Genomic DNA, 17,705 nt, shown 5'->3' with positions numbered 1-17,705 from the left:
TAGACAGGACCTACCTGTGGGGATCATGCCCATAATGACTGAAGTGGCAGGATGTGCTCTAATTGGATTTCTCATCTCGTGTATTAATCTTACAGGATATTTTATTGGGTTTCCTTTAAACAAGATTATCTTCACAGTGTACTCCATTGATTTAAGTAAATCAGAACAACCTTACAACCATAATACAGAATGACTAAGGCAGTGTACCTGCCACCACGGGACAACAGACAAACTGTACCTACCACACAGTTCACTGAAGCCATAAATGAGATGATGAAATCTCTGTCAGGGTCCTGCCTCCCAAGGCTTTTCTTCTTCCTGATTCCACTTTCAAGAAAAGACAAGAAACCCTGGAAAATCCAGGTGGAGATGCTGTTCAGGCCCTGGCACCTGCAGAATGGGTCGTAACTCCTAGTAAGGAAAATGCCAAACATCAAATTCTGGTCTTGAATTGGTAAAAGGTCTCTTACTCAATGATGCTAAAATACTGTATTGCCAAGTTCATTGTCTCAATTCCACTTCATTTTTAAGTTCACTTTTAAGTTTCATAAGGAAATTAATTGTCCTTAAAAATACATTTAGTCTTTACACAAGCAGTAAATGCTGTGCTCTGCCACAGGGACAGAGCAAGTACTGCAGGCTTGTGTTCGCAGCTCCAGTACTTCTGATGTTTGCATGGGAACACACAACTTGCAGAGTAAGAGCTCTCAGTTAATCAGCTCCCAGGGCATGTTCCACAGCTTTATCACCCGATTTGAACACTAAAAGAGAGCATTGAACTCATTTTGTAAAATCTCTGCTAAGTATAAAGAAAGAAGTGTTTGCACAGTGTAGTTTGCAGCCAAAGTAGATACAAAGACAGTCAATTGCTCTACAATCCCCAGAAAAATTCTGCTGTAGAAATGCCTATTTTCCAGTAAAATTGCTCTGATTGTCAGAGCTCTCCTTAGAGGAGTGAATGAGCACAGGGACACAGAAACCAACTCCTGCATTTTCTAAAGCTGATTATATGGCATGTTAACATCATCATGGATGGACAGTAGAGGCTACTACACAAAGAACTAACTAGGTCTGTGATGAACCCAGTCATTCACTTTAAATATTAAAACTTTGTGTGTGGCGTAGATTCATTCTAAACTATGTAGTGGTCATAATTCCTAACATAGTGATATTAAATGACAGTACACAAAAGCTGTACTAGAACATCACCATGTTACTGGCATTTCAGGGCACCAGTAAGTCCAAAACCCATAAAGCACAGTTCTACGTGGAATGCAAAATGGCAGCTCAATTGGACTGCACTGGAGGAGCTGCTTGTGCCAGCAACAGGCTGTGGGCCTTCTTAGTTACACAGGACAGACTCTATCTGATTAAGTACAACTGTAAACCTCTGAACCCCCATCCCTTCTGCAGAAAAGAGGAAATCCTTCTTAGTTTTGGCTTACAGTCAACCATCTGGCTGCCTGTGGGCAGAGGAGAACGTGAAATGCAAGGTGAGAGTACGAGCAAGTGCTCGACAGGCACCTACAAAGAGATTGCCTCAAATAACCTGCAGAATGCAAAATAGCCCCAAAACAGGTTTACACAAATGCACAAGAGAGTTGCTGTGTCAGTTGATGGCAGAGCTTATTATTTGTGGTCTCAAATACAAGTGACAGTGGTCAGATACCTTAAGTAAGTATCACATCAGATGTATTTTTACTTAGCATTCAGTGGCTGCGACAGCCTAACAAAAACCATCACCCAAACATCAGACCAGCCCTTTGCTTTGCTTCTAGCTCTACTCAGTGTCGCAGACCTTGCTGGACACCCTGCTCTTTCCCCTCTCCAGCAAAATTCCTCTATGATCAATGGATGGAAGTCTCCATAGGCTCACACAGATGGGAAAAGCAGCACAAAGATACTTCACATTAAATAGAAGGAGAACAGAGGTAAAAACGAGAGACAGAGGCAGTATGGGGGTGTGGGATGGAGGCTGGAGGAGTAGGGAAATGGGGCAGGTGTGGTAAGGAGAAGCAGTCGGTGTCAGAGGACACAAGCACAGCAGTGAGCACTCCTTTGGGAGGGGACTGAACCTGAGCACCAAAACCAGCCCCTCATCCCCGAGTACTTTTACTGGCAGGACTCAGTATCCCTGTGGTGACACACTGCACAGACAGGATGTGGATCTGGAGGCTAAACCCAGCCAAGTGGTTTTGGCTGTGAAAACCTCTCATTATTTTACAGCGCCTTGGAACAGCATCAGTCTCCCCATAAATCATGTATTGGGCACAGAGAGGTGGCTTCCCACGGCTGTCACAAACAACAGGAGGTGCCTGTACCTGTATTTCAGTACCTCATCCTGTGATATTCATACACACACACTAAGGCTTTTCCAAAAATGAGGAGCATATCTTGCCTGTGTATAACAGCAGCGCCTTACAAATTCCCTTCGGCAGATCAGACTGTGATTGTCGCACACATCTTGCAGTGCCTGTGTGCTGTGACCAGCGGTACCTCAGGGGAAATGGAAGAGTAGGTGTAAGAGCCGACGGTGGGAACTGAAACGTGGGCAACAGGGTAGTGTTTTGACTGCAAGGTCTTAAACAGGATTGTTGCACACTCAGAAAGATCCCGGGTTTCTGTGCAGGCAAGTCCTATTTGATGTCACGTCTAGAGTCAGGCTGTGCCACAACCTATCAGACCACAGCATGGGGAGAAAGTGCTTCTTATTGCTGAACTCATTAGATCAATGCACAAAAGAGAGCACAAGTGATAAAAAGTTACATTTACATTTCAGTAATTTAAGCCCTGAGGAGCTTTTCACCTACCTCTTAATGTGATGTGACCAATGCATTAGCCTTAACAGATCCAAAAGATACAAAAATGGAAAATATTCTGCTGTCCTGAGAGTAAAATGAGAGCCGAAAGGAGAAAGCATTAAGTGATCTGACAGATTCTCATAGTACAGTGTCCTGGAGGAGAGGTTTAGTGTCTGTACAGACCCATCAAATTCTACACACTGTGTGCACGGCTGGTACCAGTTGCCCCAACAGCACAGATCTCCCTCCATCTGTAGATCCTGGAGCAGGATGGCCTGATCCAGCATCTGCAATGCAGCAACCAGGAGCAAGATCAGAAAGAAAAGCTGTAACATGAAGGGGCCCTCCCAGGCTGCAGCCAGTCCCTCTCCCATCTCCCACGTGCTGTCGGCTGCAAGGATGGAGGTTACACAAGCAGCACAACCCACTGCTCTGACCCTGTGCAGGAGTCTCGCACATGGGGGGCAAAGAACCTGAGAGGTCTGTTTGCAGAAGGTGTTAAATAGGAAGGTCCCTGGGAAGGGCAGCTTCGCAGCCTTCTCCCTGTGTGATCCCACCTGCCATCGCTGTGAGAGGACTTTACACTCATCCAAGCAAATTAACAATTCATTTCCATCCCTGACATGAAGATTAACCCTGCCAATTAATTCCTTAATCTCTTGCTGCCGACAAGGCTCACAGTTGCCATGTGGATGCTTGTCCATCGGGGCCTGAAGCAGGGCCAGTCTGTTTAATTAATGCTGCATCCAGGATGTGGTGTAGCTGATATTCAAAACATATTTGAGATACACAAACCAGAGCTGCAGCTTTAGCTCACACCTCACTGATGCGCCAGACAGTGCTTGATGGGTACCTAGAAAAGAGCTTATGGCAGCTTTTGCTGTGTAAAGGAGATACACGAACCAATATAGAGTCATTCAGCCAACATATAGAAAATGCTTCCTGGTCATTTTCACAATAGGCATGAATGCATTACAAGTTCATAAGATTTAAACGGGGTTTAGGATGATTGTAGGAAATAGCTGAAGTTTATGATGAGACAGTGCCATGGAACTGCAGCTTCCTGCTGAAACACAGGCACACACCGCTGTGTTGGGAAAGCTGCTCACCCAGGTTTAGAATCACAGAACAGCCAGGGCTAGAACAACTTAAGATCTGGCAGAACAGAGTTTCTCTCTTATTTTGCAGGTTTGTATACTGAGACAGAGACATAAAAAAACAAGGGACAAGACTGTGATGATAGCAAGCAGCGGGTCTGCAGCCCCACAGACACGTGGGTACTTTCATAGCTGCAAAGTATTAGGAACCACAAGTGCAAAGTCAAACCCCAGCATTTTGCATGTTTCCAGTAAGCAGCAGGGAAAGAAAACTCCACCAGACTATGTCAGTGGTCTTCCCCCTGCCTAAAATAACTGACAAGACACTGGGGTTTGGCTCAGTGCTGGAGGGACAAGGGGCAACCACGCTGCATGCAGAGGCTGCTTCAGGAAAGGGAGGTTAGATGTGATCAGAATTGACAGGAGCTGGGAAATGTGTGAAGTGCAATAAAAGGGGAAAGTGATGCTCAGTCACCTCAAGGGCTCTTTGGAAACCAGCTGTAACAAATTGGGTCAATTTTCCTTTGTTTCTATAGGTTTTGCCATATATAATTAAGAAGACATAGCCCATTAAGGTGCTTTACAAAGTTAACTAATGCTCAATAAAATCTATGAATAATATTAAATTAAAGACTACTACTCTCTGGACATATAAACCAGGAAATTGCGGGTGTATAAAGTAAGCAAGCAACAAAACCCCCATCATTCAGTGCCTGTTACAACTCGTCCGGCGGGTGGAACAACTGAAGGAATCACAGAACTACAAGGAGCCTATGGACTGGATAAACACAGGTCAATGATGTTTACAGAGGAGGACCGGGAAGGAGGCAGTATATCCACTGGACAGGACGCTCTGTTCCACACACAAGTTAGGAAATGCCTGGTTTGGGGCTTTGGCTGGGGTTCTGTTGTTGTTATGCCGTTCTTAACATATATGGGCTCAGTGCTCAACCATACACCCTCAAGCCCAGGCAGGATCAAGGTCACCCTGTTGCAATAGCCAGGCAGGCAGAGTGAAAAATAGAGCGTGGGATTCCCGAAGGACCTCAGCTCAGCAGCTCCTGACGAGGTGAGAGAAACATCCACTGCCTGGGAGGGGGAACAACATTTGATGCTACAACTGCATGTACCTGATGGGAACAACCGCTGTACCGGTACCCACTTCAGAGGTCACGCTAGGGAGGTTTTATCTTCCCAAGTAGATCCTCCTTTCAAGACATGCAGCAAAACCAAGAAAGGTTTGAGGACCTGAGGAGTCTGAAGCACAGATCACTGTTTACACGGTACAGGTGTCTTCAAAGGCACCGTGTGTGTCCATGGAGAATGGAGTCTTTGTATCCTAAGGGTTTGTTTCCACAGGGTTTGTCAGTAGGACAAAAAGCTCCTGGGATCTCTCCTATGGGCTGTTCCTGTTGATGTGGCATTTCAAACAGGACTCTAAGGCTGCCCTTGTTTCCTTCACCTTCCTTGGTGTTTCCTTCATTAAATCATTTGGTACGGATTCCCACTGGGATCTGGGGCTACTGGTGTGTGTGGCGGGGGGTTAATGCGCTGCTCTCTACAGGATTCTCTAGCAATTCCTTGCTTTCTGAGGTTTCACACTTTCTTCTAGGAACTCCTGCTATAAATAGGTCTTGGGTGCGTGCCAGGTATGTACTTTTTTCCAGGCAGAAGCCCAAGGCAAGCAGTGAAACACTTTACTATCAACACGGCACACCGCAGAGCGTACTGGTACATCAACACACCTACTGGTACACGGACACGGGGAGAGGGTGGTCATCTGTCAGGTATGTACTGCGGGAGCTGGTAGCAAAGCCCAAGCAGTGCTAAGAGCACACCCTTCCCTCTTGCATTCAGTTTATGCTTAAAGTAAGTATTTATCAGATGCAACCTTTTCAAAGCCACACCAAGGGCCGGCAGAGCTCAGAGTCCTGCTCAGGCCACGTGCCCCCACCTCGCGCCAGCCCAATGCAAAGCAGCTCCATGAGAACTCAGCTTCCCAATTCTGCTCAGACCATCTCCAACCAGCAACCATAGCAATCATTTGCATCTCCTGTCATTAAGCCGCCTGTTCGATCACAGCCAAGCAGCCCTTATGGAGATCTGGCACACACATACCATCCAAGCATGTTGGGGAAATGAGTTCAAGGCTATTTTGGAGAGGATTCCCATGCCTACAACAGTTCACAGTTCAAGGGGATCCCCCATCCGTGCCTGTACCACACACTGTTAAACATACGCTGCCAGAAAATTGCGCTTTGGGAGGGGAAAAGCAGAAGAGAGAACAGCCTGACAAGAAACTCAACATCACCCTTGGCCTGGATGTTTTCATTCAATGCAGGATGGCAATCCAGGATGGGCCATCCTCTCTTACTCTCCACCTCTGAAGAGTGGTGCCACTTTTCCCAAGCACAAGCTGGAGCAGGCAGCAATCCCTCCTACTCCTTCAACTTAACTACTCCCTTCTTCCCAGACAACTGCAGGCGATCACTGTTATCTTGGCTACACTGAAACTACAATCCCTGAGCAAAGATCAGCTCTCCTATTGCCAGCCCCACTTGCCCAATCCTTCCCCCTCACACCTAAATTGTATTGATCTGAAAATCCCTGCAGAGAGCAGGGGGAGGCAAAGGAGCAGGAGGGAGGCAGAGAATGCAGCTTCCTGTGCTCCTCACACAAGCATTTGCTGTCACAGCTCTCCTTGCCAGCTCAACACATTTGAGCCAACAGTGGGATGAAACCAATCAGGCTGTGTCCCAGGCTCTGCTGCGCTAAGTGAGAAGCAATCCTGCCATTGCTGGCTCACATTCCCGGCTCCCTGGCAGGCAGAGCTGGCGGGAGGCACTGCGGGATGCCAGGAGATGTCCCTTCTTGAGTTACCCACCGCTCCATCAGCAGCAGGGCAGCCCTTCTGCCTGGGGTCTGGCACCAGGACACACAGCTCGCATACCACAACCACTGCTCCTGTGCCAACACTTGTTTGGATAATGGTAGTTTCAAGCTGACGCCTGCAGAGATATTTGCATTTTGCTTCATGCACCTCAGAAGTGTTTTCTTTTAATAGAGCTCACAGCCTGGGATTTTCCTGAAATACTTAATGGTTTCATGGCCTTGCTTCCAGGAAGACTTTTTTTTCCCCTGTAAGCAGACCTCAGTGCAAAGTAATGTGTACCTTGTTCTCTTGAAGACCTCAGGCTTTCTGGGCTCTAGAAATCCAGATGCTGGTTTTCCTGCTCTCATCCCCTGGCATCCTCTTCCTGTTCTCATCTCTTGGCAATGAAATTGAACCAATTTGCAAGAAAATCTACTGCAAACGTTGTTTTGAACTGAATGGAAAAATCCCAGTTCCTTTTTTTGTTGCTGGCTTAGGAACATTTGTGGTTTCTGGCATGTCCCTAACAGGTATGAAACTTGTACAACTGCTGAATCATGAGCTGCACAGGGACTGACGCAACACAGCACGCAGTCAGCTTCCAGAGGTGGCCCCTGGCTGAAGATTCACTGGGAGGAGGGAGAGGTGAACACCAAAACCCAGCGTGGGGAGGTAGAGGTGTGGGCTACCGGGAAGAGGCGGCCCCAGCCAGGATGGGGTGTGTGGCTCATGTGGCTTGGCCAGTGCAGGGCTGGGCAGAGCCACTGCGGAGGAAGGCTGATTGTAACACGGCTCCTTCCCTGTGTGATGGCTGCAAAGGGCAAATGGTGTCACACCAGTGTGACAGCCCACAGCGAAGACAATATCACTGCTACTCACCCAAACACACACGTGTAACGTGCCAGTCTATCACCCCACCATTCCTGGTCACTTGGAGCAAATTATTAAGGAATATAATTAGAAACCCTTTCTACAAAGGAAAAAGGCAAGGTAAGCAACATTTGGTCTTGAGCAAAGACACGTGTGAAGGGAATCTGGTTTTCAGCATCAATACTCTAATAGCCAGAAGGACCTGCTCTGCAGAAAGCACTGGAGAGCAGCAGCTGGAAGTCTGAGCTGCTTCTCTGCCTCTTAAAGCAGAAAGGAAGAAATTGCTCCAGACAGACCCTACCGTTGCTAGGCAGTAAGGCAACATCTGGGCAGCTGTGCTGGTTTTGGCTGGGATAGAGTTAATTTTCTTCACAGTAGGGGCTGTGTTTTGGATTTGTCCTGGAAAGTGTTGATCACACAGGGATGTTTCAGTCACTGCTGAGCAGTTCTCACACAGAGCCAAGGCCTTTTCTGCTCCTCTCTGCACCCCAACAGTGAGCAGGCTGGGTGTGCACAAGGGGCTGGGGGGGGGCAGGACGGGAACCCAGCCTGGACAGCTGATCCCAACTGACCCAAGGGATGTTCCATACCATGTGGCATCATGCTCAGCATGTCAAGCTAGGGCAAAGAGGAGCAAGGGGGGACATTCCGAGTGATGGCACTTGTCTTTCCAAGTCATCGTAATGGAGCCCTGCTGTCCTGGAGATGGCTGAGCACCTGTCTGAACATGGGAAATGGTGAACGGATTCCTTGTTTTGCTTTGCTTGCATGCTCAGCTCTTGCTTTACCTATTAAAGTGTCTGCGTCTCAACCCACGGGGTTTCTCACTTTTACCCTTCTGATTCTCTCCCTGATTCTGCTGGGATGGGAGTGAGCAAGCGGCTGTGTGGGGCTGAGTTACCAGCTGGGGTTAAACCAGGACAGCAGCTCCTGCTGGGGAGGCACATGCAGAGATACTCTATTGGATGAACAAGGCTGCTGTCTTTTGAAAGGATGGAGGTGTCATACAAAATGATCAGCACCATAAGAACTTCCTGGCCATGATGATCTGCTGGTAATGGACCGCAAGTATGCGGTGGAGTTTGCATGAGTATAAACAAGCAGCCTAGTAAATTTATGCTGTGTTAGTCATGACAACAGCAGTCACAGCCTATTGTAACATAACCAGCGTTCATTAGGTGCTTCCCTGTCATCCGTATGAGTAATAATAATAATAACAACAATTAATACTTCAAACATGAACAAGTTCATCCTGCTCATTTAAAAGCAAAAATATTGCTGCCCTTATTTTAAGGATGGGAACCCGAGATAAGCAAAGAGGATGACCTAATCACTGTTGTTCTCGGGAGGACATGATCAGCTACGGTGTTTTGGCGCCTGGTTCATTTAGGTAATTATTTTTGTGATCCACCCAGAAGCAGAACAACAGAGACAAAGATTTGGAAATGGAGAACAGAGGTAAGACCATGCTGCTTTGTGGCATCCTGGATACTCTGGCTGAGGGCAACAGATACAGGAGGTTTTGGACAGAAAGGCAGAATACCATGTATGAATGCATCCTGCTTCGATCTTGGCTCCAGACCTGGTGGGCACAAGGTTCACGCACATTTTCACACTACCCTAAGGCTCTTGGTGTCGGGGACAGACACAAAAAACGGGGCAAAACTTTTAACATCGGTCTGGAATTTAGACTCTTGGGTCCAGAACAAGACCTGCGGTCACTGGGGCTGGATCTGGAAAGGACAGAAGGCCACCCAGCTCAGTTCCCACAACTGGCACGTAAGAACACATCCCACAAGGTGGAGTCAAGGCAGCAGTCACCAATCATTCCATACTTCTAGTAAGCCAGTCCTGGAAATCTCTCCAAATATTGCTTACCAATCAGTCTTTACTACAACCCCCTTCTTGTGCTGAATTCACCAAGCACACGAGTCTGCTACCACTTTTACCTACATCACAGTTATTTCAGATGGTAGAAACTTCTGCTTTTAGCTTCAGACACCCAAGCACAATCCTCTTAGAAGAATCAAAAATACCCAAATCTCCAAACACTCACTAGGCACTACACTAATCATCATTATACATATCAGTCCTAGAGTCAGTCTACAATTAGTACATATCAGAGTCATTTTCCTGGGGTTGCAGAAGTCGCTGCACTTCTAATTCCCTACCTTGCCCTCTAGCACCAGTGCAGAACAGGGCACAGGTCAGAAGCTGCATTAGTTTCTGTGTAGGGAAGGAACCACTTCACTCTGTGCCTGCACCACTCACATTTCAGCGACACTGGAGGCTGCCAAGCTAGAGAATTCGTAGTGAAGGAGATACTCAGAAAGCTCCTGACTTAAACCAGCTTACTCCCGACTGTGCTGGGAAGGCCATTGCTTCTCACCACACCGAGACCTAAGCCAAGATCCCGCCAGGGTGACAGGATGCAGCTCACAGGGATGTTTCTCACATGGGCAGTTTCATCCTCACGCTACGCTCAGTCATCCCCAGAGGTCACAGCAGAGATCTTGATGCTGGCGTATGACAGAGACAGGCAGCAGCTCATGGGAAGATCCAGCCTCTCCTTGTCTGCACCTTTTCCCATTCACACCTATGCCCTTACTTCAGCCTCAGGCTTGGCAGACAGGCAGACAGCTGCCTGGTTATCCAAACAAATGGCCCAGGCAGCAGGATGCTTTACCTTGGCACACGCTGCTTTAAGATCTGTCAACAGTATCCAAGAGGTTTCAAAGCTCTTGGGTTTTGCACAAGAGTTTGTGAAGCTACAAGAAGCCTTTGAGACCACAGCCCTTGAAAACTCAGCTCAACCATGTCCCTGTTTGCTGACCAAAACCATAGACATCACTCCTGTCAGCTATGTACATGTGGAGCTATGCAAGAAACAGTTTTGTTCACCTTCCTGCCCTGTTATCCAACCTGACAGATGTTGAGGAGGATCATGTGCTGTCTTGCAGGTTGTGGCTGGTGGACAGAGCGAGGGAAGATGGTGGAATTTCAGATTTGGTTTGGACATGCAGTCTAGTAATGCCAAGTAAAGAAATCCCATTGGGTTTGAGCAATGAATACATCTGACAAGGAGCCGTGAGAAAGGGAAACCCCAAAGGGAACTGGGAACACATCCAAACTCTATCACATTCAAGCACATCTTTTCCAGAATCCAGCAAGTCAAATTGCTGATCCCAAAGTTATTCCTACCCTGACCCCAATATTGTCAGTGTCATGATTTGCCCCTTTGTGTTCTTCCTGAGCCAGCTGCTCTGCAGCAAAGGTGTGTGGTGATGACTGTGTCTGACTGCAACATCCCTCCAAGCTTGGAGATGTCTGGCATATCCCTAGAGCATTACCAACCTGTCCTCATTCCCAGGAAGGATCTCCTGGTGGAATGGCAGATGCAGCTTCTTTCCACTGCACTCAGGTGCCTTAGTTCAGGAAAAGATCACTGTACCTACCTCCTTTTTGTTTTCTCTCTTTCCAGCCTACAAACCATGAGTAAGAGTACGGACAGAAAGGAGAAGTATAGCACTTCATAGAGGAGAGTTTAATGATCTTCCATCCCAAAACCCATGCCAATCCCTGCCTTGACACTGTTCACCTTGTTCAGTTATGTGTGATGACTGACTTAACTTTCATCAGACACGTTAGAATTAATGCTTTTCTGGGGGTATTTCTATTTCAATATGCACTTAAAACCACTCCATTATTTGCAGAACTGGTGCTACAAGGGTCAGGTGAATCCTGCCACTTCCAGACAACAAAGTATTCATTTAATGCATAAACAGATATTGCATTGCATCATACACCCTGTTCACAGCTTGCAGAAGCCCCTGGCCAGCAGCAGACCTCTTTGCTCAGCTCCTGCCCTGGGTTTGGTGCAGCAAGAGGCTGTTAATGGTCTCTGCTCCACACACACACAACCTGGCTGGTCTTGCTTTGGAGATTAAGCTGTGGTTTTGCCAGGTAAGTGATATAAAAGAGCAGCCCCGTGCAGCGAAGGACTCTGATGGATCAGATTGAAATAGCAAACTAATGCTGGTCTATCCAGGCCACTAAGAATTAGAAATCAGATTAGAGAGAAGTCACTTACTGTACTGTCCTCCAAACAGGCATTACTCAGGGGATATAATGGAAGTGGAAGGACTATTAGAAGTGAAATGACCAAACGATGCTAAAATACAGGGTGAAATCTCCACTAAGGTACATTGTGCAAAGGGTACATTGCTGGGTGAGGACTGAGAGCAGTATCCTCCAAACACGACACCTCCATTCCTCACTTCAACTGCTGGGGCAGGCAAGGGTGCAATCCTGTGCTACATAAAGGCTCAGAAGATACCACAGAATCAACTACGTTGGAAAAGACCTGTATCTATTTTAAATAGTCCAGAACCCAGGTGTCCAATCCTTGCAGTTCTGCACATCAAGATCACACTCCTGCAGGTTCAGCCCACAGCTAAGGTGACTGCTCCCAGACTCCTCTCCATGGCTCAGGGGTGTGAGGACCACCTACGGCTTGCCATTCAGAACAGAAACTGGCTCCCTGCGGAAGGCCCTTTGCTGTGCCCTAGTATCAAACATTAGGAAAATCCATGTTTCACTGGCTGTGTGTTGATCTGCCCCAGCTGACAGCAGTGGGGCACACAGGGAGCTAGGGAGTTAGAGGGCTGGCCCAGTGGGCAGCAGCCTCAGATTGGAAAGCATCAGGAGGAACAGACCAAGTCCCAGTCAAACACAATGGTGCTCACTGTATATAAATGGCTGAACTCCAAACAAACTCCCAAAACAAATAATCCATCAAAGCTCTCCTCCTTTTACTCTCATCTATACTTGGGGTATAGGAGACCACAAAGCTAATGACTGGAGGGAAAAAAACAGAGTTCTTGATCAAAATCCCATCCTATTATTTTCCAGCTTGTGGAACAGAGACAAAACAGCATTTAAGTGTCTGTCATTTACCACTGACCTTTGAACAGAAATGTTCTGACAGCCCTTGTTTATGTTTCCATCGGCAATGGGCTGTTGCACAGACTGTGCTGCAAATGTGGTGGAGCAGATGTGAGCCCACAGAGGTTTCGGTTTTGCAGTCATCTGAATCCTAAAGTAGTTCAAATATCGTTCCAGTCTCTGCAGTGTTAATGCTTTGGAAGTCACAGGGGCCAGCTGAGAAGACATAAATATTTCACAGGCTGAACTGGTCATTGCTTGCAGTCCAGTCCTTTTTGGTTCTACAGAGCTTACAGCATGAACCCAGCAGGATTAATCCCCACAGTAAAAGATTATAGAGAGTTAATGGTGCTTTCTGCAAGTGCCAAACACACCTCTGAAAGCAAGAAATGTACCCCAAGTAATTAAAACTGAGCATTATAACTATTAATTGCAGTCAGCTGAAATCACAAGGACCTGACAGAGCAGTGTAACGAACAGCAAGGCTTCCAGATGCGACAGGCTCCAACACCAAGCAGTTAACAACTGGTTGGAAATAGTGAGATAAACCTTTTAAAAGATGTGAAATTTAGAAACAGCACTGCTTGGTGAGAAAGTTGCTGGGGATTTAGATACAACTGAACGGAATAATCTTTGGTAGAATGTTAAAATATAAGATTTATCAAATATGATCCTCAAGAAGTCCTTCATTATGTCTTAAATATTACTTAAGAGTTGTTCTAAACACCCCACACCACATTCGATGTTAAATAAGATGCTAAAATAAGAGCAAGCCTCTGATTATAAGCAATTTTATGACACTCTCCTGGGAAAAGAATTCCAGCCTTTGGTCCTATGCCACTTTGTCCTGGTCTCACATGGCTTTTCATAACGATCTCATTTGTGAGACTGCAGCAACTGGAGGCTTTGTGAAAAGAGAGCTCATATATAAAAGGAAAAAGAGCCCCACCAAAAACCGCAGTGAGACTCAGAGATGAGAAACCCACACGTGTCAGCCTCACGTGTCAAGATACCCTGTGTGCACGGCTGCATCCCACCCTTGCTCCCCCCCCGCCACTGCTGGATTGGCCTCGGACACGCCAGCTGCCAGCCCCATGGTCACACAGCTCCTGAGAGCCCAGGAACTTCATGACTGTACACCCATACAGTGCCTACAGCAGTGACTTAAAAGTCACTGTAAGTTAACTTAAGCTCACTGTATGTGTGTGAAATCATGTGCAGTGAAAGGGGAACTGGAGATGGGAGATGGGGGTTGGAAAAATGGGTTTCCTTTTTGCAAAGCACATCCGTGAGGTTTAGGTCACCCCAGGGAGAAGATTTATGGGTGGCAGCCCCACAAGACAACTACCTGTAAATAAAAGTCTGGCTCCTGGGAGATTCAGTTTTCACTCCTGGAAAGAACTAGGACACATTAAGACGCATCCGCAGCAGCATAGCGTGAATCCTCTCCTTTCCAAGCCTACCGGCCAGTTGGACATACAGCCATCTGAGCTTCGCATCCCAGAAACACTAACACTAGTAAGAACTGGCTCTTTGCTTTTCTAAAACCAAGAAGACCAAAGACACAGAAGGGACTTTCCTGGGGAAACCCACACGTTCAATCCCATCAGCTCATTCCAGGAACAGCAATTGCAACGCTCCTTTACAAGGTGCATGTCTCACCCTTCCCATACAGCCTCTGAAGCCACATCCCTTCTCCATTCTCTTCACCCCGTATGTGTAAGAGATGTACAGAGACTTCAGGCTTCTCTTAGAAGCACAGTGGAAATGAGATGCCTGCTTCAAGTGCTGGGTTTCTACTATGCTATGATACATGCCACGCTTATTGCAACTCTAAAGTCACAAAGCGTAGCCAAGAAAAACTGTCCCTGGACCACTTCTTTGAAGCTGGATGCCTCTCACCAACCTTGTGGTTGTTACACAGAGTATGTTCTAGGTTTATTTATCTTCATTCCCTCTCCCCCACCTCTGAAGTGTTTTCTTCTAAATCCCAAGACACTTGGCCAGCGTGTCAAAGAATGAAGGATGCTCCTGGTGGACTAGGGGTCATTTTTCATCATATGCAGTGTGGCAATGTAGGGCAGATTCGAATTACACTTCAGACACACTAATCAGCCTGATCTGTGAAGAAACTCCTGGTCTTTCAAAACATTCACATGGTTTCCACCAGCAGATGCTATTGCAACAGGAGGATGTGTTTTTGTATTTCTTCATACTATGACACTGCTTGAAAAAAAAACGTTTCGTGACCTCAGGGTAAAGGGGGAGGGAATTAAAACCCCCTACATTAAACAAACAACACACCCCCCACATGCTTTAGGATTCTCCTTCCCCTGCTCCCTTTTTCACTTTCAGTATTTGCACTTGGATGTGCTCACGTCTCTTGTGAGCTCAAAGGTCACAGCACCAGCCAAGCTGCTTGGTAAAGCCTCATTTGCAGCCTGAATACCATCCAGCTCTCAGTGGACTTGAAGACCATTGCCCATGATGACCACTGACCCTGCTAACAGGCTGCTTTACATATGCTGAAGGGAAATAGAGACCAGCTCTACTACTGCAAGGCAGCAACAAAGTCAGCAGCAATCTTCCTCTTCCTGCTTACTGGCACCAAACACGACAGACAGAGGTACATTAAATGTGGCTTTTTTTAGAGAGGAGACACTGCCTAACCAGAAACAGAAGCTTCGCAGCAAAACAGCTCTCACAAGGGCTCTCACCCAGGCTGTGTCACTTTGACCGCATCTTCCCAGCACTGCTGGAAGCCCTGACCCAGTGCTGAAAGGTTACAGCACATTCTGAAAGGTTACAGCACATTTTATGCCTCGCATGAATTCTGAACAGCAGTGTGCAAGTCCAGAGAGCTCCAGCTTTCATTCAAGACAGCTGGCTCACCAGCCACAGCCCCCAAAAGCCTGCAGAGTGATAAACCTCCACACCTACCCCTGGGAGCCCCACAGCCATGGGTTTATCACATGGAAGCAGAACAGTGTTGTAGTTTGTTTATGGCTCCACAGGCAAAGACCAGACCCAGCGACAGGACAGACATAAGGAGTAAGAAGAGACCATAGGAGAAGTTCATGCCCTAACTTGGAGTGACTGACTCCCAGACATGCACAGCACAGTGGCAAGGCAGTGTCACTTAGCAATTTTTAGATGGCATTTAAAGCAATCTTCCCCTACAGGGTAAATGGGATTTTGTGTTCCAAAAATACGTTAGTGAAACATTCCTGGCAGTTCATCCCCTGTTCTGGGTGTAGGAAGATGTCGTAAGCTAATTTCCTGACAACGCACACTAAAACAGACCAGGAAACCAGCAGATAATGGCTATAAGTGCAGGACAGAGCTTTTTGTTATATCTTTTGGTTGTATCTACAGAAAAGGGATGTCTTTGTTGCCACCACTGTGTTTTCCAGTGCCACTGTTTTAGAAAAACAGGTACCCAAGCTCCTGTAGGCACTGTCTACAGGTGAGCACCAGCAGAGGACTGAGATGCTTCAGAAGTCTTGTGCATTTGGACTCACTAAGTTCCTGAGTCACCTTTGGGGAGTTTACTCACAATTAATGGGTATATGGGAAGCACATCTTGCCCTGGACATGGGGACTAAACTGAAATGGCAGCAAGAAAGAAAGAAAGGGAACCAGTGCAGAGAGCACACAGGGTAATGGAGATGGGAATATGACCCAACAGGGAGATGTGATGGATGCAGAAAAGGCAGAGCAACATAAGGAGAGAACACAGCATTGCATACTCTTATCCCCAAATATACTCCTTACTTTCCTGAGAAAACAATTCAATCTTGTAAAGCATATCAGCATTAGAACTAGGTTTACAAGCTTCCCTTTACATAGAGATATTAACATGTAGCATTATTTCCCACATTGTACTGGGACTGTAATGCATTTTCCCAAAGCATTCAGGACTGTCAATGAAACTCCGGTTTGAAAAGCTTAGAAACAATCCACTTTGGTTTTGCTTTCCATAGATGCCCAGTGCTCTGATCCTAGCACATGACCTAGATTCTTTGGAGAAGAAATTTAATCACTCACAGGGAGCCCGTGCTGAAGAGATCCCAATATTTGCTCTCTGATCCAGTCACAAAGACGTCACCAAGCTTACAGCATGCCCACTTCTCATGACTAATCTGCACAGAAATATCATCCAGGAAGCTCTTTACAGGGAACAGGAAAGCGCAAACACTCTGCTCAGGTTCTCAGCTAAATAGGCATGTGATGCTCTGCTTTAATTTCATGTTCAATGTCCCACCCAGAAATCTCATGTGGCAGCTGGTCCCCAGAATTCTGTAATATGATAATTAAATGCCTGCCTACAAACAAAAGTGTTTGTATTACAAGTGCTTTCCCATGGCATTTGAGCATGAATCAGGCAAGGCAAAGAAGCAGTTTTTCTTGGGTTTAAGCAAGTCTCCTATCCCAAGAGAAATAGAATGGCAGTATGTGGCTTAGCATAGTCCTAGCAATAAAAATAATTAGATCTCTTACAGTGTATGTATCTTTTATTCCAAATTCTCAAAGCTATTTACTAACTACATATCCATCTCAGCTGCTATACCATGGGTCAATTGCAACAGCGAAGTCTCATGTGGACTTTGCAGTCTCTGGCTCTTCTTTTGGCAAGGAATGCAAAGACTGGTACCAAAACCTCTGGCAGGAGGAAGAAGTTCCCATGCCATTAAATCCAGCCACTTCTGGACAACAGCTGTGTACAGAGACACAGGAGTCCAGGACAGATCATGAGAAAAAGTGGCACAGCCAGCTGGAAGCACATGGTGAATTCAGGTGGCTGGGATATTACCTCCACGGACATGTCCACACTAGAGACTCGATCCAAAAAGTGCTCCCCACTCTCCTAATACCCACCAACCAAAGGTTTGCAGAGGAACCTACCAGCAGTTTTTCACTATATAGCTATTGAAAGGCTCGGATAAACCTGGCAGCAAAAAGCAGTGACACAGGGACTCTGGCTGCCAGCTCTGACAGCGTCTTTCCTCTATCACCTCCACAGCCTTTCTCATGTGGGTGCAGCACAAAGCCGCTGTGGGCTGGACACTACTCCCAGGCTAATAAACCCTCTCCAAAGAGGTCATCTGAACAGCTCCTTGC

The 17,705-nt window shown here is 46.7% G+C and overlaps 1 long non-coding RNA gene across 1 annotated transcript; it reads right to left on the bottom strand.

Annotated features, from left to right (window-relative positions):
• Positions 1-246: 246 nt before the first annotated feature.
• On the bottom strand, positions 247-14,075 carry LOC136018624 (uncharacterized). The gene is made up of 3 exons (XR_010614509.1): positions 13,933-14,075; positions 12,604-12,800; positions 247-411 (listed from the first exon to the last, which is right to left on the bottom strand). It is a non-coding gene; the product is annotated as an uncharacterized LOC136018624 (long non-coding RNA).
• Positions 14,076-17,705: the final 3,630 nt, after the last annotated feature.

The sequence above is a fragment of the Lathamus discolor genome, chromosome 8 (genome assembly GCF_037157495.1).
Source record: "Lathamus discolor isolate bLatDis1 chromosome 8, bLatDis1.hap1, whole genome shotgun sequence".
Taxonomy (NCBI): Eukaryota; Metazoa; Chordata; class Aves; order Psittaciformes; family Psittacidae; genus Lathamus; species Lathamus discolor.
This window is presented reverse-complemented; position numbering and strand designations above follow the sequence as displayed.